The following is a 19341-nucleotide window of genomic DNA, read 5'->3' on the forward strand; positions in this document are numbered from 1 at the left end:
TTATGAGCGAAATCGGTATAGCTTTCAACTGCTAGATACAATGCGCATCTCATTATTGTACGACATCCAGCGAAGTGTACCGCCGCCGATTACAGTTGATCAGCAGAGACAAGTCCACCCTGCGTGAAATCAGGGGAAAAAATCCTCAACTACTTTGCTGCGAAAACTACCGATCATCGCAGAATGTCCTCGTTATTTCAATATCGTCATCAAAGTCAAGAAAAAGTGAGAATTTAAACTCCGAAACAACAACATCTACATTAAGAAATTTGTTTTAGCTTGATGGACAAATTACATGATCTGAGAGTGTCTTTCGTGTTCAGTATCAGTAAATAAACTGTCATACATGTGAGTACTAAAAAAATTTCAGACACGTGAGATAACCACTGGCTCACATGTTAGAAAAACACAATCATTTTATTCTCGACATCAAGAAGCTATAAATCAAAAGGATGTAGCTGTTTTGTACCTTTGGCAGGACCCCTTTTACCAATGCAATGCTATACCATACTAGCGCTTACGAAACATATCGTAAGAGCCTGTTTCGCCTTTTGTATCATCGCATCAAAAAAAAAAAAAAAAAAAAAAAGAGGAAAGAAATGCCTATCAAGAATCATTCCCTCGTGCCCTAGCCATCTCTTCCACCCAGCAGGCGTCATGTGATTGTTACCAAATTGATGGGCTAGTTAATTAAATTGATAATGAGAGTCACTTAGCATGGGGAGTATTTTTTTTTTATCTACAGTTGGTTTACACTCACCACGTAGGTCAAATGGGAATCCATGGAAAGAAGACGATGTTGTTTCCTAGGAACACTACTGAGAAAGGATATTTGAAGCTAACCACAGAGGGGTTCTATAGCCCACAACATACATTTCACGTAAGGACAGAACTATTAAAAACATTATCATAACGACTATATTACCGTCATCCTGCAAAAAAGCGGTCTTGACCCTACAGGGACATATAAGTTGCTGATAGTGTTACGCTTTCTGGTAGAAATGCTGTCCGAGATTTGGAATCAAGTATATCCATTCAACCACATACTTGCATTGGATCCTGTAAAGGCTTTTTAAATGATTACAGCACTGGTGAATCATACTCGTGCCACTCTCATATCTAGAAATGAGTCACCTTTCTCGAACCTATCTGCAAAGGATCCCAGACAGCAAAAACTCCAGCACTGCTTTTTAGACAGTCCCTCCGGATCTTGTAACTGCTCCTCAGTCTCTACCCTGCCCTCCGTGTAGCTTCGTCCATGTGCTAGTCCCAATTTCAGTCAGACCTGAACGGAAGTCAGAGCGCACTATATCTAAGACCTTGTGCATACCGTGGAGAAACAGGACGACCTGAGGTAATGCGACAGGACTGCGTTTTGACCTTTCTGTGGAAATAGAAGCATGTTATCTTTGCTCCGCCACCTGTATACGGAGTATAATGCCAGTGCCAAACGAAGCTTTCCCCTGCAACACCAGGTAGTAGAAACGATAACACTAACAGTTACAGTAGTGTTTCTTGTTGGGAAAATTAGGAAGATTCCACACCATACAGGGCACGGGAGAAGGACGAGGATTTTGCTTCTGCATTGTGATACATCTCCAAACTATATGCAGATACTGCAGTCCGAAGGAGATCTGTGTCTCTCAGGGCGCGTTCATGTTTATCACCCAAACATTCTCTCCGACCTTGGTATTTTGTACCATCCAACAGAGAAAACCTACAAACTATAAAAATTCTGCTAACGTCATCCGTCAGAGAACTCGATAAGATATTACCTCGTCCCTGTCTTCTGATATAGCTGAAACGAATATACTCTGCTTTCTGACATTGACCATATGTGGTTCAAATGGCTCTGAGCACTATGGGACTCAACTTCTGTGGTCATTAGTGCCCTAGAACTTAGAACTACTTAAACCTAACTAACCTAAGGACATCACACACATCCATTCCCGAGGCAGGATTCGAACCTGCGACCGCAGCAGTCGCACGGTTCCGGACTGCCCGCCTAGAACCGCGAGACCACCGCGGCCGGCACCATATGTGGCGATCCTATTAAATATACAGGTACTGGTTCATTGGAGCAGGTGACTCGTGATCGAAGTCGCTTCCACCGACCGGTGTAAAGTTTCGTCACCTGCACTGAAGGAGGACGATGTCCAACAACCGGCCGGAGTCGTCGAGTGATTTTAGGCGCTACAGTCTGGAGCCGCGCGGCAGCTGCGGTCGCAGGTTCGAATCCTGCCTCGGGCATGGATGTGTGTGATGTCCTTAGGTTAGTTAGGTTTAAGTAGTTCTAAGTTCTAGGGGACTGAGGACATCAGAAGTTAAGTCCCATAGTGCTCAGAGCCATTTTATATCCAACAGACTATCAATCACACGAGAGGGTTCCTGTATTGTTCCTTCGTATATAGTTTAATACATTGTTTTTCGGTTGTAACACATCCAATCAGAGTACACCGCCATACACCTTGTTTTTTCTACCATGACTTAGAGGTCTGTAACAGCTGCTGTTAAACTTACATTAACAGATTTCGATCCTTTGGCTCTCACAGAAAGCTGAACATCGCATGGCGTAAAACTCTACAGCTACCACAATACAGAGGCTGGTAGAAATAAAACACAGAGGCTGAAGTTTGTCATTGCAAAAGTGTAGAAGACATTGCAACATTTGGAAACTGGGAGAGTTTGTGGTATTGCAGAGCGCAAGTTGTTGTCGAAAGTAAAAATGATTATGTTTTTTTTTTCCGACGTGTGTGATAATGGCGTGAAAGATTGTATACTCCATTGTTATTTCACGTTTGACACACCTGCAAGATAGTTTATTTGCAGACACTGATTTGAATGCGAGAGACGCTCTCAGGTTATGTCATTTGTCCATGAAGCTGAAAGAAATTGCTTAACACAGATGTTTAACTTCTCGCTTTTTCTTTACTCAATTTCGAAATAACAAGGACATTCTGCTGTGATCGATAATCATCGCAGAAAAATAGTGTAATTTTTTCCCCAATTTTATGTAGATTGGGCGTGTATAGGCCTCTGATCATTTGTAATCCGTGGTGGTGGACTTCGTTGGATGTCGCAAAATAATGAGATGCGCGTTGTATTCTGCCGACGAACTTAAAAACTATACCAATTTTGCTCATAAACTAAAGGAGAACGAACTGTTCCTATTTTATTGGAAAGAGGACTTTTACTGTCGTCGCTATGTATTTTCCTTTTTAAAAGATGCTTGATTATGAGAGTTGCGTTGATGTTAAATAATAGTGTCCTCCGTCACAGAGCGACAGGGCTATTGCAGGCACTGGGGGCGTGGTTAGTCTATATGTGGTCGGCGAAGCTGTGGCTCCCCATAACCAGGGTGGCGGCATGTGGGGGCGGGGCTGTGTCGGTATATTTTAGATGAACAACTTGCACTTCACTTGGGGTGGCTATCTATTTATCTCCTATTGCTTAGCTGACTAAATATGCTTTTGTGTTGGCGAAGGACCGTAGGCTCAAGATGGTCAGCGACCATGGCGAACCTGTAGGACACCAGAAGGACCGTAGACCGCAAATCAGGGCGCGGCGGCAGCAGCTGGCCTCTAGAAAAATCGCTCTCGAACGTCCTCCGTAATTTCAAAAATGGCTCTGAGCACTATGGGACTTAACTTCTGAGGTCATCAGTCCCCTAGAACTTAGAACTACTTAAACCTAACTAACCTAAGGACATCACACACATCCATGCCCGAGGCAGGATTCGAACCTGGGACCGTAGCGGTCGCGCGGTTCCAGACTGTAGCGGCTAGAACCCCTCGGCCACCCCGGCCGGCTCCGGAATTTCGTTGTTGTTCCAAAGGTCTGCAGTATTTCCGAGAAATACATTTAACAGATAGCAAGAAGCATTCTCGTCTTACCTTTTGTCTATCTGTGACTGATTTCCAGAGACTGGAGAAGTACATCAAGGCCACCAGGAGGATCTTTCTGCGTATAGCGGCAGCCACCGAGCCGAGAGGACGCGCAGCAGCAGCAGCAGAACTGCCTGATACACAGTAAATTAATTTAGTCTTTTTTTCAAGTGCTTCTGCAAAGAAGTGAACTTTACGTGTGTATTTTACTGTGTAGACTAGTGTGAGCCGTGGTAAAAATTGTTGTTTTGAAGAGCGCGCCACAGCGCTTAGTGTGAAGCTGTCGCTCTCCATTTCTGGCAGTGGCGCTGCTGTGGCAATAGCAGCTTTGATGTCTCCCTCTGGTGGGAAAGGGGAAAGGTTGCCTGTTCACGTGCATTTAAGGGCTGCTATGAGCTCGCTAGCTTCCCCTCCCCCCTTTTTTTTATTTTCCTATCTTCTGTCCAGTTTCCCCCTACCTGCTCTCGGATGTGGTATGTCACATTTGCTAACTTTTTAGTGCAGTGTTCCAGTGAATGATCAGTGTTGTTCGTCTTTCTCGTGTTGCGAACAGAAACCACGCTGTCGCTGGGTGTGAATTTTATGTGGTGGTGATTGTTGGGATGTTTAAGGGGGACTAAACAGCTAAGGTCATCAGTCCCCTGAATTTTAAGTCTTTTGCGAACAGAAACCAGACTGTCGTCGTGTTTTTTAGTTGTCTATTGTTTTACCTGTCTGCTTTGTATGTATTTTATTAGCATCATCATCCCTTTGTTCTATGTTTTAAATTCCACGATTTTTTCGCCATGTTACTATTTAATTCTCCCATTTTATCGCCTGTTTTAATTATTTATTCTCTTCAACTTTAAGAAAGTCGGTAGGCTGAAGAGCGGCATACTAAGCTGCTGTCAGCCCGCCCCTTTCGGGAGGAATCGAAATTCCATAAAAAAAAACAACAGAAAAACTCGCCAGGGGAGCAGTCTGGGTCAGTCTCTCGTCCACAGCTTGCTAGTCTGTCTCTCGTTCGCATTTGTTAGGCAGTTGGTGTCTGTCTGTCTTTCGCAGTGCTAGTATGTCTGTCGTTCGAATAAACCTTCAAAGCCGGCAAAATGAGAGTCTTTCTACTCTCCTACATCTGAGTCTGCGCTTTAGGCCGCCAGTCTCCTCGAGTTTGCTCAGGCAATGGTCATTGGCGATTGGATAGATTGGTTGGTCGGTCGAGCACTGAGACGCGAGATGACTTGTTCGTCTTGAGCGTCGGCGCATGTGAGGTCGCCACATGAGTCCAGTGGGCCGCGGCGCATAGCGAGGGGTGGTGACTTCGCTGTCGTCATGAGAGCAACAGGAGTCAACCCGTGACATCGGTCTGGCCGGGGCGAGCTGCGACGCCGTGAGACGGGAGATCGGTGCGCTTTTCTACGTCCGTTGAAGCGGCTTGCAGCGGACGGTTCGGGAGAGTGATTTGGGGGTGCTGCGCCAGGTCTTCTCGAGAAATCGCAGTTTATTAGAAGTTAAGTGATTCGTGATATGTTGTTTGATTTACTCTTGTTAAATTCTACTTGCTTTCTTGGAGAGGCCACCAGCCGTCTTGCTTTGGGTCGTCCCACTATTCTTCTCCGTTTGCCCACCGGCAGGAAGGTTGTTGTTTATAAATTGGGTGGTCCGTTTTTCCCTTGTGGAGTAGGGGCGGGTTAGAGCAACATGCGTTTCGGGTTGTTCGGTAATCTCGCTATCAATCTACCGTACGTTAGTAGCTGTTTCTGTCATGTTTGTCGGATTTGGTGTGTTAACGAATTTATTGCTCGGAGTGTAGCGGCCTAATACCTGAAATATGTTTTGATCTTTGGAAATTTGCCGGCCGTTGTGGTCGAGCGGTTCTAGTCGCTTCAGTCTGGAACGCCGCGACCGCTACGGTCACAGGTTCGAATCCTGCCTCGGGCATGGATGTATGCGATGTCCTTAGGTTAGTTAGGTTTAAGTAGTTCTAAGTTATAGGGGACTGATGACCTCAGATGTTGAGTCCCATAGTGCTCAGAGCCATCTGAACCATTTTTTGGAAACTTTGATATTATTGCCTATGATCTTGAGAGGCGGTATCTGTGTACTGCAGAGCATCTTAACTATTGTTTGGCCAACCTTGTAGAATTTTATATAAGATTGCATTTATTTAAATGATCATTTTAGTATATAATGTTGCCACCCTTTTAAAATAAAGCCGCCTTCGGTGGCAAGGTGAGACGTTTTGTACCATTTCCATCCCTCCTACGTGTGGGGGGAGAGATGCATAGTTTGTGTGCTTGTGTAAATTGTTAAAAGTATTAGTTTAAAGTTATCTGGTGTGTTGCAGATTTGAACCAGTGTAGTCTCTCAGAAGCTGCTGTGAATGGTCGTAACTACGGCCGTGTCAAAAGGGAGTGGGAAGGTTCTCTGCCCGCGAAAGCTCATACAATCAAAACTTGTTTCTTTCTGCCTCTGAATAAATTGTAACTTTGATATTTAGAGGGTGCTTTCTGATTATAATTTAAAATATGTTTCTTTAAAAAATGCTTTTAGGCACTACTAAAGTGAATAAAATTCCCATTTGTTAAAAGGAACGTGGTTATGATTTCATCAGTTACTCCCTGGCAACTACTTCCATGCTTACGTAGTGTGATTAAATGTGTTAATGCTCTTGATGAATCGCTAGTAAATAAAATAAATTCTTAAGAATATTCTTTGAAAATGAATCACGGTTCATAGTGGTTAGCAAATTAATGGTAGTTTTTGTCTTGTGGAATATCCTTGTACAGAGCGGCTTCCTACTGTAAATTTTCCCATCGCCAGAAACTTCGTCACGCCGCAAAGTTTTATTTGCGTGCTGTTGGACAGCACACAGTTTAGATCAGTGCAACCTAGTTTGAATATTTATAGGTTGTAGTAACTTTTCGGTAAACAGGATTTCTAGTAACAGGTATCTATAAATAAATCAACGGTAGCGAAATTTATTTCTGTTTCATAGCTTGCTGTCTCAGAGTACAGTGACAAATCTGCACAGCAACTTTTAGTGTTACTTTATCCTCCTTTGGTATATTTTGTATACATCTGAAACTCAGTAGCGCCATTTGAGACCTTATACCTATTTTACACACAGTAAGATGGGGCTAGGAATTGTTCTTCTTGTGAGCGGACCATGGAGAGTTGGCTGCTGTCTGTAAACAGCTGGAAGCTGCTCTGGCTACCGTCGACACGCTTCTAGCTAATGCTCGAAGTTGCGGTGCGCCAGTGACGAGAGCTGCGACACCTTTGGTGCCTCTGGAATCCCTTGGTGACCCGGACATCGCTGCGGCTTCTGACACGCAACATCTGACCGGCTCGTCCTCACTCCAGAGTGAGTGGCAGACAGTGGTGGGTTCGCGTGTCACCGGGTGGAAGGCGAAAGAGGCAGCAGGTCTCGCGGGCTGGCTCCGTAAGCCTTAGCAACAGCTACTGCAACGTGTAGAGCTGTGGAAGGAAAACACGACGGTGCTCTGCAATTCCCCATTAGTGTTATTACGCTGTCTGAAAATTTTAAAATTGAGAAAAGGCGTATTCTGAAAACATTAGTAGTTCTAGCAACAACCACACCAATTAACAGTCATAATTATCTTCTGAATGAAAGTGTTCTATTGTGCGGCCTTTCACAGGTTGCCCTGGGAAACCTTTCAGCGTAGTCCAACCAAATAGTCCAGTTGTAAGACAACTCTGCGACTTATTGCTGTGTCACAGTATTTACGTTTCAGTTGCCGTGCAATGCAACTATCACATTTTTCATTTCCAAAACATAAAAATCTGTTGTTTTTGAAAAATGAAGAGACAGTAACCGAATCAAATTTCGGAAGGTTTCCGTTATCAAGGTTCAAAAAATTTCTTTCCTTTGTTGTAAGTGCGTTTTCCATCGCTGAATAACTAAACTCTTTGCGTAAAACACACATATTTTGTGAGAATATTGACCGAAAATGCTATTTGAATTTTAGAGTCTTTCAGAATAACAGCAACTCGAACTATTTTAACATAGGAAAATAGCGTATTGGCGGGCATGTAAATAATTGGAATTGCCACTGCCTGCGCCAAGTAGGACGACAACCAGGATGCGTTAGTGTCGTTCGTGTTTGATTTTGCTTCAGGAACTGGTATGGTATTCTATTACTCTACGCTTCTACATTTTCGGCAGGCATTTGACGAGATGCCCCATTGCAGGCTGATGGTACTAGCACATGAAATAAATTCACAGACATGTGGTTGGCTCGAAGACTTCTTAAATAATAGAACCTCGTATTTTGTAGCCGGCCGCGGTGGCCGAGCGGTTCTAGGCGCTTCAGTCCGGAACCGCGCTGCTGCTACGGTCGCAGGTTCGAATCTTGCCACGGGCAGGAATGTATGTGATCTCCTTACATTAGTTAGGTTCAAGTAGTTCTAAGTCTAAGGGAATGATGACCTCAGATGTTAAGTCCCATAGTGCTTAGAGATATTTGAACCATTTGAACCTAGTATTTTGTCCTCGCTGGCGAGTGTTCACCAGAGACAAGACTATCGTCAAGAGTGCTCTAGGGAAGTGTGATAGCACTGCTGTGCTCTGTGTAAACAAATGATTTGACAGTGTGGGCAGCAATCTGTAATTGTTTGCTAATGATGCCGAGGTGTACGATAAGGTGTCGAAGTTGAGTGACTGTAGCAAGGTACAAGACGACTTAGACTATATTTTCAGTTGGTGTAATGAATGGCAGCTAGCTGTAAGTGTGGAAAAATGTAAGTTAATGCAGATGAGAAGGAAGATCAAACCTGTAACAGTAGGGTACAGTAACTAGTGTCCTGCTTAACACAGTCAAGTCATTTAAATATCTGGGCGTAACACTGTAAACCTATATGGGGTGCAGCGAGCGTGTGAGAAGTGTTGTGGGAGCGAATGGTCGGTCGACTTTGCTTTATTGGGACAATTTTAGGAAAGACCCAGCACGGGATGTCTCTCCTGTTTGGCCAGTGCTCGATTTTCCTGCTCAGTTCGGATATAAACAGAGGGTGGCTAAGCTTGTCATTTGGAGATCTAGTGTTAGATGGTGATGGAGCAAGGGAGATAGCAAGCAAGGCGGGAAAGAATTCCAATATGCATTCAGTATGTCTGCTGGGTGGAGGAGGCCTTGCCGGCGAGTATCGAGCGCACTGGGCGCAACGGGCTGGATGTAGTGGCACATGGCACGAATGACGACTGCCGCTTGCGTTTTGAGGCCATCCTCGGCTTCTTTCTGCGGCAGGCTGATCTTGTGGAGGCAAGTAGCAACGCACGCGGGGTGCAGGCTAAGGTTTCTACATGTAGCACTGTACCAAGGGTCGATTGCGGTCCTCTGCTTTGGAGCAGAGTGGATGGTCTAAACCAGAGGCTCACACTACTCTGGGACGGTATCGGATGCGAGTTTCTCGACCTCCGCTATCGGGTGCAGAATTGTGGTGTTCCCCTTAACAGGTAAGGTGTGCACTGCGCGCAGGAAGCGGCTACTAGTTTAGCGGAGTGCGCACATGGGGCTTTCTTAGGTTATAGAACCCCTCGCTTGGGGTCAAAGACGATTTGCCTTTTAAATCAGCCACAGTGACCTCAGAGAATTTTGATCCTCACAGATCAGAGATAGAAAAGATTAACATGATTTCAGTAAACTGCAGGAGCATACAAGGAAAGGTCCCAGAATTAGTATCGCTTACTGAAGGTTATAATCTGTGGTGTCACCGCCAGACACCACACTTGCTAGGCGGTAGCCTTTAAATCGGCCGCGGTCCGGTAGTATACGTCGGACCCGCGTGTCGCCACCATCAGTGATAGCAGACTGAGCGCCGCCACACGGCAGGTCTAGAGAGACTTCCTAGCACTCGCCCCCAGTTGTACAGCCGACTTTGCTAGCGATGGTTCACTGACTTCTACGCTCTCTTTTGCCGAGACGATAGTTAGCGTAGCCTTCAGATACGTTATTTGCTACGACCTAGCAAGGCGCCAGTATCCGTACTATTGATATTGTGAATCATGTACAATAAAGAGCTACGTTCTCCATGAATGGATTAAAGTTAAGTAATCCACCAGCTACGTCCGTTTTTCTCAATTCTAATTCCCTTGTCATGTTCCAGAACTCACGCCAGCCTGCGTGAGCTAAACGCGTGCATATCGGCCTCCTTTAATCATACGGTTGGCTCTCCTGCCAACCACAACATAATCCACAGGTAATATTGGGAACAGAAAGCTGGTTGAAATCCTAAGTTCAGATTGGAGTGTTTATCATAAGGATTGGTTAGTCTCGATGGTGTCGGCGTGTTTATTGCCGTAGAAAATTCGACAAAATCTAGTGAGGTTATCACGGATTCCGAATGTGAATTAATATAGATGAAGCTGAATATCAAGGTGATCGGATGCTTTTACAGACCACCTGTGTCATGATAGGTATTTATAGAGCGTTTCAGACAGAACTTGCAGAATATCACTAGTAATTTTCCTGATCATGCCATTGTAATAAGGGGTGACTTCAACTTGCCAGGTATAGACTGAGTGTTATGCCATCAAAACTGGTGCCAGGGATTCGTGTGGCGTTCTTCTGGATGTCTTGTCCGAAAATTACCTTGAGCAGATAGTCTGAGAACCAACTTGTGACGGTAACGTCATAGATCTCCTGGCAACGAACAGACCTGGACTTATCGAATCAGTTAACATAGAGGAAGGTATCAGTGATCATAAAGCTGTGATAGCATCTATGAATATGTGTCCTAGAAGAAATGTTAAGAAATGTAGGAAGATATATTTGCTCAGCTAGGGTGACAGGATACAAATTTCACAATACCTCAGCAGTTAGCATCAAATATTCGGTGATGAGGACGAAGATGTGGAGAAAAAATGGAAAAAAATTTCAAAGACATCATTGAATATCCCCTAGACAAGTCTGTTCCGAGTAAGGTTTTAATGGATGGGAATGACGTACCGTGGTTTAATAGCCGTGTTAGAAGAGCAAAGAGCTCCATAAACAAAGAGCACTTCAACTCAGAGTCAAGAGAAGTACAAACCTAGCTGGCAAACAAAAGCTGAACGAAGCGAAAATGAGCGTAAAGAGAGCAATGAGAGAGACGTTCTATGATTTCGATAGTAAGACGTTGTCAACCGGCCTGAGTAAAGCCCTAAGAAATTTTGGTCGTATGTAAAATCACAAAGGGGGTCAAAATTATCTATTCATTCTCTCAGCAACCACTCCGGCACCGAAAAGGAAGATAACAGAGAGAAGGCCGAAATACTGAATTCGTTCTTCCGAAGTTGTTTCACAGCGGAAGATCATAACACTGTCCCTCTTTCAGTCGTCACACGAACATCGAAATGGCAGATACTGAGGTAACCGATCGCGGAATTGGAAAGCAGCTACAATCGCTTGGTAGTGAAAAGGCGCCAGGACCAGATGAGATACCTGTAAGATTCTATAAAGTTTATGTGAAAGAACTTGCACCCCTACTAGTAGTAATTTATGGTACATCGTTTGAATAACGAAAGGTACCTAACGACTGGAAAAAATCGTAGGTCATTCCCGTTTTTAAGAAAGGCCGTAAGATAGATCCACACAATTATAGACCTATATCGTTGACGTCAATCTGTTGTAGAATTAAGGAACATGTATTATGCTAAAGAATTATAATGTTTTTGGAAAATGAACATCTCTATAAAAATCAAAATCCATTCCGCAAACAGAGATCCTGTGGAACTCAGCTCGCTCTGTTCCTCCATGAGATCCAAAGCGCAGTGGACAACTGCGCTCAGGCTGATGCCGTGTTCCTTGATTTCAATAAGGGATTTGAAATCGTCCCGCTATACCGTTTAATGAAAAAAATACGAGCTTACGGAGTATCGGAGCAGACTTGCTATTGGATTCAAGACTCTCTTGCAGATAACAAGTCGCTCTTAACGAAACTAAATCGACAGATAAAAAGGTAATATCCGGATTACCACAGGGAAGTGTGATAGGACCGTTGCTGTTTACAATATATATAAATGATCCAGTAGAAAGCGTCGGATGCAGTTGTCTGTACCAAAGTAGCAACGCCAGGAATTTGCAGAACGACCTGCAGAGGATTGGTAAATGGTGCAGGCTCTGGCAGTTGATCCAGAATGTATATAAATGTAACATATTCTGCATATATAGGAAAAAAATCCACTGCTGTACAGCTACACAGCGCCTGCCGTGAAATATCTAGGCCTAACTATCCAGAGTGACCTTAAGTGGAACGACCACATAAAACAGAAAATGGGAAAAGCAAACTCCAGACTCAGATTCATCGGAAGAATCTTAGTAAATGTAACTCATCCACGAAAGAAGTGGCTTATAAAGCTCTTGTTCTCCTGATTCTTGAGTATTGTTCACCTGTCTGAGATCCCTGTAAGGTAGAACTGATAGATAAGATAGAGATCATACAACGAAGAGCGGCATGCTGCGTCACGGGATTGTTTAGCTGGTGAGGGAGCGTTACGAAAATACTAAACAAACCCCACTGGCAGACAGTACAAGAGAGGCGTTGTGCGTCACGGAGAGATTTACTATTGAAATTTCGGAAAAGCAGTTTTCAGGACGAGTCGGACAACATATTAGTCTTCCCCCCCCCCCCCCCCCCACACACACACACGCACACATATCGCGTATTGACCACGAGGAGGAAATTCGAGAAATTTGAGCCAAAAGAGAGGCTTACCGACAATCACTCTTCCCACGCACTATTCGCGAGTGGAACAGGGTTGGAGGGTGGAGGGATCAGATAGTGGTACCGAAAGTACCCTCCACCACACGTCATTAGGTGCCTTGCGGAGTATGACCTAGATGTAGACGTAGATCTAGATGCAGATGCAGATGTGGACCACCAGTGTCAAGATAGGGCAGGCCCGTATCCCTACCTATGTGAGGAGACGGAGTGAAGGAGAGTTGAGGTGTGGAAGGGGGTGTAAGACTGCCTCCAAGTTGGTTATTTCGTGAGCAGCCATCGACGAGAACGCACGTTCAACTGCCGCCATTCTGCAGTCTTTTGGGGCGACGGTTTTCCACAGTGAATGTGTTGCATTATGACCTACCCATTACGAGTGCTGGGTTTTTCTCGACAATTTCGAATTAGAACAGTGATTCAATTTTCCATCAGTTGTGGTAGCATGTATTGGCTTCGATTACTTAGGATGCAGGGTGATTGTCGAGCAGGCATCTGCAAATGAACTGTAACGTCGAACAGCAATAGATACAGTCCTCAACTGAATGGTTACAGGTAATACACGTATTAAACTCATCTCTGTACAACACCAGGATCACGTCAATTGAATATATGTCCGGTCAAAAAGTAAGTAAATAAATAAATAAAGATAGTACCATACATCCCAGCCGATTCCCGCCAGCTCGTAGGTGAAGAGTAGAGTCTGAGTGCATCTGCCACTAGTTTCGAGTGGTGTTGTGAAATTATTTCCAGATGGATAACACCAGTTGTATGGCATCGGCAATTTTTGAGCTTATTGCGATTTTAGGCAGTCCTTCTGTAGCGCTATGTGTATAGTTGTGCAATTACGGCCGATATGTATGATTAATTACGTAATTAGGCCGATATTTACTTCAGATACTCAATCAATATAAGTAAAGAACACTAACCTAACCTTCCTCTTGTGCATCTGGGCACTTTCCATGTGTTGGGTGATGCACTTGGGCTCTCTGTCCAGAAGGACCAAGGATCGAGTCCCAGGAAGGACAACGTCGTTTTTAATTTCTCGCCAGTTCCAAGTGCCTCGGGAGGTAAAATTGTGTTAGAGGGTGCACTTGGGCTTCTGTCCAGGCAGGCCAGGAGTAGAGTCCCAGTAAGGGCATTGTTATTTTTAACTTTCCGCCAATTCCCTGATGGAGGGGTTGAGATGGGACGTCAGCACATTCATGACACAATTAAATATACGCCAAAATTCGAAATTCCACCCGAAATTCGGAATTTCCACAAAAATTCGAAATTCCCGCCAAATTTCGTAATTGCCACCAATCCCATAGATGGGGGAGGGGGTGGGGGAGGGTGGGAGAGAGCGCTGGGACCGACGTGCAGGGTGATAACACATGACGCCATCTGTGGGTTGGGGTGGGCGTGGTCTGGGGTAATTAATTGACCAATTTAATTAATTTGATATCAATAGTGGACTCACTCCACCAGTATCCTACTGCTTAAGAGGCCAGTTAACAACACTAAAGCCGGTCGGAGTGGCCGAGCGGTTCTAGGCGCTACAGTCTGGAGCCGCGTGACCGCTACGATCGCAGGTTAGAATCCTGCCTCGGGTATGGATGTGTGTGATGTCCTTAGGTTAGTTAGGTTTAATTAGTTCTAAGTTCTGGGGGACTGATGACCTGAGAAGTGAAGTCCCATAGTGCTCAGGGCCATTTTTTGAACAGCACTAAATACGAACAACATTGGTGTATCCTGGTGGCCATTCCACAAAGGACAGAAAATTGCAACCCTAAGTCATTTACATGCATGTCCGAAGTTACGTTGATATCTGATCATGTCTTCTGTCCCTTTTTTATCAGGGAGTGTACTCTGAGATTAGAATCATATCAAATGCAATATTATGTACTACACGACAGATAATGCAGATAAACACGAGAAAGAGTATGCCGTTAGTGATAAAATTGTGACGTTTGGATCACCGTATAAATATCCAGCCATGTTAAGTGGAACGTAGCGTACATGTGAAGCCGAACAGAAGGCTACGGTTTGTTGACGTAATTACGATGAAGAACACTGCATTCTCAAAAAAATTGTGTACGACATTCTAGGGCGACCTATTCTGAGGTACTGTTTCGGTTTTTGGGGTTGTTGTCTAACATCTAGCAGTATACGTCGGAGGAACTTGGCATGCAAATACGTTCAAAGAAACCAAGGGACCTGTAAAGACAGTAGCTGGAAGAAAGGGGACTCTGTTATTACGAGACAATGTTGAATACAATAAATAAATAAATAATTAAAAATGTTCAAATGTGTGTGAAATCTTATGGGACTTAACTGCTGAGGTCATCAGTCTCTAAGCTTACACACTACTTAACCTAAATTATCCTAAGGACATGCTCGAGGGAGGACTCGAACCTCCACCGGGACCAGCCGCACAGTCCATTACAGCAGCGACCCACACCGCTCGGTTAATCCCGCGCGGCTGTTGGATACTATTAGGGAACTGGTGCTCGTGGTAAACTGCGCAAGAGTCCTAGCGCTTCAGTTGTACTAGTATATCTCCAATAGGGATCCTGAGAATGAGATAACAGAGAAGCATGTAAAGGAGCTGCAGCAACATACTGCTACCGCTCCACTCGCGAATTAAAGAGAGACTATAAGGGGCAATGCTCGCACAAAGAGACCTTCACATTGTACTGGATGCAGCTTGCGAAATATTTGACTCGGGGAATTTTAGAGATATGTGGTTCAAATGGCTCTGAGCACTATGGGACTCAACTTCTGTGGTCATTAGTGCCCTAGAACTTAGAACTACTTAAACCTAACTAACCTAAGGACATCACACACATCCATTCCCGAGGCAGGATTCGAACCTGCGACCGCAGCAGTCGCACGGTTCCGGACTGCCCGCCTAGAACCGCGAGACCACCGCGGCCGGCACCATATGTGGCGATCCTATTAAATATACAGGTACTGGTTCATTGGAGCAGGTGACTCGTGATCGAAGTCGCTTCCACCGACCGGTGTAAAGTTTCGTCACCTGCACTGAAGGAGGACGATGTCCAACAACCGGCCGGAGTCGTCGAGTGATTTTAGGCGCTACAGTCTGGAGCCGCGCGGCAGCTGCGGTCGCAGGTTCGAATCCTGCCTCGGGCATGGATGTGTGTGATGTCCTTAGGTTAGTTAGGTTTAAGTAGTTCTAAGTTCTAGGGGACTGAGGACATCAGAAGTTAAGTCCCATAGTGCTCAGAGCCATTTTATATCCAACAGACTATCAATCACACGAGAGGGTTCCTGTATTGTTCCTTCGTATATAGTTTAATACATTGTTTTTCGGTTGTAACACATCCAATCAGAGTACACCGCCATACACCTTGTTTTTTCTACCATGACTTAGAGGTCTGTAACAGCTGCTGTTAAACTTACATTAACAGATTTCGATCCTTTGGCTCTCACAGAAAGCTGAACATCGCATGGCGTAAAACTCTACAGCTACCACAATACAGAGGCTGGTAGAAATAAAACACAGAGGCTGAAGTTTGTCATTGCAAAAGTGTAGAAGACATTGCAACATTTGGAAACTGGGAGAGTTTGTGGTATTGCAGAGCGCAAGTTGTTGTCGAAAGTAAAAATGATTATGTTTTTTTTTTTCCGACGTGTGTGATAATGGCGTGAAAGATTGTATACTCCATTGTTATTTCACGTTTGACACACCTGCAAGATAGTTTATTTGCAGACACTGATTTGAATGCGAGAGACGCTCTCAGGTTATGTCATTTGTCCATGAAGCTGAAAGAAATTGCTTAACACAGATGTTTAACTTCTCGCTTTTTCTTTACTCAATTTCGAAATAACAAGGACATTCTGCTGTGATCGATAATCATCGCAGAAAAATAGTGTAATTTTTTCCCCAATTTTATGTAGATTGGGCGTGTATAGGCCTCTGATCATTTGTAATCCGTGGTGGTGGACTTCGTTGGATGTCGCAAAATAATGAGATGCGCGTTGTATTCTGCCGACGAACTTAAAAACTATACCAATTTTGCTCATAAACTAAAGGAGAACGAACTGTTCCTATTTTATTGGAAAGAGGACTTTTACTGTCGTCGCTATGTATTTTCCTTTTTAAAAGATGCTTGATTATGAGAGTTGCGTTGATGTTAAATAATAGTGTCCTCCGTCACAGAGCGACAGGGCTATTGCAGGCACTGGGGGCGTGGTTAGTCTATATGTGGTCGGCGAAGCTGTGGCTCCCCATAACCAGGGTGGCGGCATGTGGGGGCGGGGCTGTGTCGGTATATTTTAGATGAACAACTTGCACTTCACTTGGGGTGGCTATCTATTTATCTCCTATTGCTTAGCTGACTAAATATGCTTTTGTGTTGGCGAAGGACCGTAGGCTCAAGATGGTCAGCGACCATGGCGAACCTGTAGGACACCAGAAGGACCGTAGACCGCAAATCAGGGCGCGGCGGCAGCAGCTGGCCTCTAGAAAAATCGCTCTCGAACGTCCTCCGTAATTTCAAAAATGGCTCTGAGCACTATGGGACTTAACTTCTGAGGTCATCAGTCCCCTAGAACTTAGAACTACTTAAACCTAACTAACCTAAGGACATCACACACATCCATGCCCGAGGCAGGATTCGAACCTGGGACCGTAGCGGTCGCGCGGTTCCAGACTGTAGCGGCTAGAACCCCTCGGCCACCCCGGCCGGCTCCGGAATTTCGTTGTTGTTCCAAAGGTCTGCAGTATTTCCGAGAAATACATTTAACAGATAGCAAGAAGCATTCTCGTCTTACCTTTTGTCTATCTGTGACTGATTTCCAGAGACTGGAGAAGTACATCAAGGCCACCAGGAGGATCTTTCTGCGTATAGCGGCAGCCACCGAGCCGAGAGGACGCGCAGCAGCAGCAGCAGAACTGCCTGATACACAGTAAATTAATTTAGTCTTTTTTTCAAGTGCTTCTGCAAAGAAGTGAACTTTACGTGTGTATTTTACTGTGTAGACTAGTGTGAGCCGTGGTAAAAATTGTTGTTTTGAAGAGCGCGCCACAGCGCTTAGTGTGAAGCTGTCGCTCTCCATTTCTGGCAGTGGCGCTGCTGTGGCAATAGCAGCTTTGATGTCTCCCTCTGGTGGGAAAGGGGAAAGGTTGCCTGTTCACGTGCATTTAAGGGCTGCTATGAGCTCGCTAGCTTCCCCTCCCCCCTTTTTTTTATTTTCCTATCTTCTGTCCAGTTTCCCCCTACCTGCTCTCGGATGTGGTATGTCACATTTGCTAACTTTTTAGTGCAGTGTTCCAGTGAATGATCAGTGTTGTTCGTCTTTCTCGTGTTGCGAACAGAAACCACGCTGTCGCTGGGTGTGAATTTTATGTGGTGGTGATTGTTGGGATGTTTAAGGGGGACTAAACAGCTAAGGTCATCAGTCCCCTGAATTTTAAGTCTTTTGCGAACAGAAACCAGACTGTCGTCGTGTTTTTTAGTTGTCTATTGTTTTACCTGTCTGCTTTGTATGTATTTTATTAGCATCATCATCCCTTTGTTCTATGTTTTAAATTCCACGATTTTTTCGCCATGTTACTATTTAATTCTCCCATTTTATCGCCTGTTTTAATTATTTATTCTCTTCAACTTTAAGAAAGTCGGTAGGCTGAAGAGCGGCATACTAAGCTGCTGTCAGCCCGCCCCTTTCGGGAGGAATCGAAATTCCATAAAAAAAAACAACAGAAAAACTCGCCAGGGGAGCAGTCTGGGTCAGTCTCTCGTCCACAGCTTGCTAGTCTGTCTCTCGTTCGCATTTGTTAGGCAGTTGGTGTCTGTCTGTCTTTCGCAGTGCTAGTATGTCTGTCGTTCGAATAAACCTTCAAAGCCGGCAAAATGAGAGTCTTTCTACTCTCCTACATCTGAGTCTGCGCTTTAGGCCGCCAGTCTCCTCGAGTTTGCTCAGGCAATGGTCATTGGCGATTGGATAGATTGGTTGGTCGGTCGAGCACTGAGACGCGAGATGACTTGTTCGTCTTGAGCGTCGGCGCATGTGAGGTCGCCACATGAGTCCAGTGGGCCGCGGCGCATAGCGAGGGGTGGTGACTTCGCTGTCGTCATGAGAGCAACAGGAGTCAACCCGTGACATCGGTCTGGCCGGGGCGAGCTGCGACGCCGTGAGACGGGAGATCGGTGCGCTTTTCTACGTCCGTTGAAGCGGCTTGCAGCGGACGGTTCGGGAGAGTGATTTGGGGGTGCTGCGCCAGGTCTTCTCGAGAAATCGCAGTTTATTAGAAGTTAAGTGATTCGTGATATGTTGTTTGATTTACTCTTGTTAAATTCTACTTGCTTTCTTGGAGAGGCCACCAGCCGTCTTGCTTTGGGTCGTCCCACTATTCTTCTCCGTTTGCCCACCGGCAGGAAGGTTGTTGTTTATAAATTGGGTGGTCCGTTTTTCCCTTGTGGAGTAGGGGCGGGTTAGAGCAACATGCGTTTCGGGTTGTTCGGTAATCTCGCTATCAATCTACCGTACGTTAGTAGCTGTTTCTGTCATGTTTGTCGGATTTGGTGTGTTAACGAATTTATTGCTCGGAGTGTAGCGGCCTAATACCTGAAATATGTTTTGATCTTTGGAAATTTGCCGGCCGTTGTGGTCGAGCGGTTCTAGTCGCTTCAGTCTGGAACGCCGCGACCGCTACGGTCACAGGTTCGAATCCTGCCTCGGGCATGGATGTATGCGATGTCCTTAGGTTAGTTAGGTTTAAGTAGTTCTAAGTTATAGGGGACTGATGACC

The sequence above is a fragment of the Schistocerca gregaria genome, chromosome 4 (genome assembly GCF_023897955.1).
Source record: "Schistocerca gregaria isolate iqSchGreg1 chromosome 4, iqSchGreg1.2, whole genome shotgun sequence".
NCBI lineage: Eukaryota > Metazoa > Arthropoda > Insecta > Orthoptera > Acrididae > Schistocerca > Schistocerca gregaria.